This window comes from Amphiura filiformis, chromosome 18 (genome assembly GCF_039555335.1).
Source record: "Amphiura filiformis chromosome 18, Afil_fr2py, whole genome shotgun sequence".
Classification (NCBI taxonomy): Eukaryota; Metazoa; Echinodermata; class Ophiuroidea; order Amphilepidida; family Amphiuridae; genus Amphiura; species Amphiura filiformis.
Genome location: NC_092645.1, coordinates 11649577 through 11652265, shown reverse-complemented (window position 1 = coordinate 11652265; position 2689 = coordinate 11649577).

The following is a 2689-nucleotide window of genomic DNA, read 5'->3' as shown; positions in this document are numbered from 1 at the left end:
TTCCAATTTGTTGTCAGCTTGCGATGGGCAACAGGTGGATTTATCGATACATCGATTTATGAGATGATAATGAGATGCGAAAGAGAAAGTGCGATGTTGGGAGAATTCAGTTTGCAATCAACGAGTAGGGGAAAAAGTATGCGCTCCTCAATCGGGTTTCGAATCAGGTTCCGAATAATAAATTTCTACCAATTTAAAGATAAACTTTGAATTTTTTTATTTAGCAGGCAGCTCTTTCATTTTATTCAGTACTGTATAAATATCCATGTGCAATTTCAAAAACTCAAGCAATTTAAAAATGCAAATTAAAGTTTCAAGAATGATACTATGAGGGCATTTCAACTCATTTCCGAACGGGGTACCAAAGTCACTATAACCCACCCCCACCCCAGGGTGCCTTGGCCACCATAAACGTACCAGTGGCGTAGATTTTTTTTTTCGACGTTTGGGGGGATGGGGATTGTGAGCAGATTCTAAACTAGAGAAAATCTAGTCCCTTTGCAACTTTTAATGTAAAATGGTTAAATATAACGTAAATTTGAACAATGTTCGCGCGAAGCATATACCAAATGTGTAGGCCTAAGGGGCTACCATTTTCTTCGGAAGGGGTCCCAAAAACATAGGCGTAGATCCCGGGGGGAAGAGGGGATTTATCCCCCCCCCCAATATTTTGCTAGGGGGATGGTCCATACAATCATCCCCCAATGTTGACACCTGAATATGGGTGTCTGACCAATTAACCTTATATTTGCCCATTTCAGCCCCAAAAGTGCAAATTTTCGTGCGCTTCGAGCGCATTTATTCAACTTTTGCACCATATTTCATCCGTTTAGCTTCAAAATAGCAAAATGTTTGCTATTTGTACCATAAATTTATTTGTCGCCAAAAGGTGCTGGATTCATTATACTTTAAGATTTTTCCCAACCCCATCCCCTCCAATGTCAAAAAGAAATCTACACCACTGCCCAAAAAAGCCGGTATCAATAAAATTGCGCCCCCCTATTTCGGCAACAAAAATTTTATGACCCAACACCGATACATGCACTTTACCCCTTTTATGACCCCCCCGCACCGATACACCTTACCCCTAAACAGGCTAAAATTGTATTGAAATCAGTCTTTTTGAATAAAATACAAACACTTTGTTGTCATCTTGTCAAGAAAAGGATAGTCCCCTAATATGGTCAATGGTCAATGTGGTCAGAATGTTGTCCAAAGCACATGATAGTCGGCCGCGGCGCGGCGTCAACATTGACGGGAAGGATCCCCTCCCCCTATCCCCCGGGACTGCACCATACAGCAAACCCATCATTATTCTGTAAATTTATTCTTCAGTGTAGGCCCTATTAGTATTAGACATAGGCCTATTAGTCTTTTCTAACATACTTTTGTTTAGTACTGTTGTTATCTACTGCTGATAGGCCTAGCCTAATATAGTAGGACTACTGACTGGCAACTTATCCTCAATGGTAATTAAAAACATTTTTTATGCCCAAAAGCTGACAGTAAAATTGCTCACTTGGTTGTTGGGCCATCTTTTCCGGCTTGTTCTTTCTCTTCAAATCTGTTTCCCATATAGTCCAGCATGCTCTAAAATATGCTTTTTAGCCTGGCTTGAATTTTGTTTGAGCCTAGTCCCATCAGTCTCCAAGCTTATCCACATGGAGCGACCGTTTACCGTTTAACTATATAGTTCAGTTCAGTTCTCTCCATATGGAGAGATTTTATTTCTCAGTATAAGGCCTTCAGCCTTACAATACAATAAAGTACAGTACAATATATTTACCCATCACCAGGGGGCAAAAGAGTTTGCCTGATTTTATGAGCATTAAAAATAAATTTTGATAATGAAATTATAGTTTGTTGATTTCTAGACTGAAATAGAGTAATAAAATAATTGAAATTTGGAATACACTCTGGCAATAAGCGATTTCTTTCATTAGCATAAGCAGGACATTTTAATACAAAATGATACAAATCTTCAATTTCACCAGTGTGGCAGATTTTACAAATACGTAAATTTCGAGGAACCTTAAACCATATTCCACGAACATATTCTAACTCAAGAACACCCAATCTGGCTTTGGTCAGAAGTATTTTATGAAATGGTTTCTCCAGCCACAATAAATAGTCTTCCACCACTAGATTTTCTTTGATTTGAGTATAAAAAGTAAGTGATGAATATGTACTTAATGCATTTCGCCAATTTTGTATATCAATATCTTTACATCTCTGTTTGAAAACATCAATAAAATAATTTACATTGTCAACACCTTGAGCAATCCATATTTCACCAAAACCGTAAGAGTACAGAATATTTTTTTTCTTCATAGCCCAGCATTCTTTACCATTCTCTGCCTTTTTGTATTGAAACTCATAGCTTTGTCTTAAAAATCTGTTATTATCCAGTGATAAAATGTAAAACCAATACTTAATACAGTTAATAAGTGAATTTACCAACAGTGCATTTCTACCAAGTTCACCACGAATGGCACAGTGTGGGATAGATTTACATGATTTAGATACACCAAGAACATAACGACAAAACTTAATATGTACTCTTTCAATTATCTGGGACTCAGATGTTCCCCAAAGTTCACTACCGAAAAGGAGTATAGGTCTTATTTTTGTGTCAAAAATCTTGAATAGAACATCCACAGGGAGAGGACTATAGCTTTTCAAAATCTTT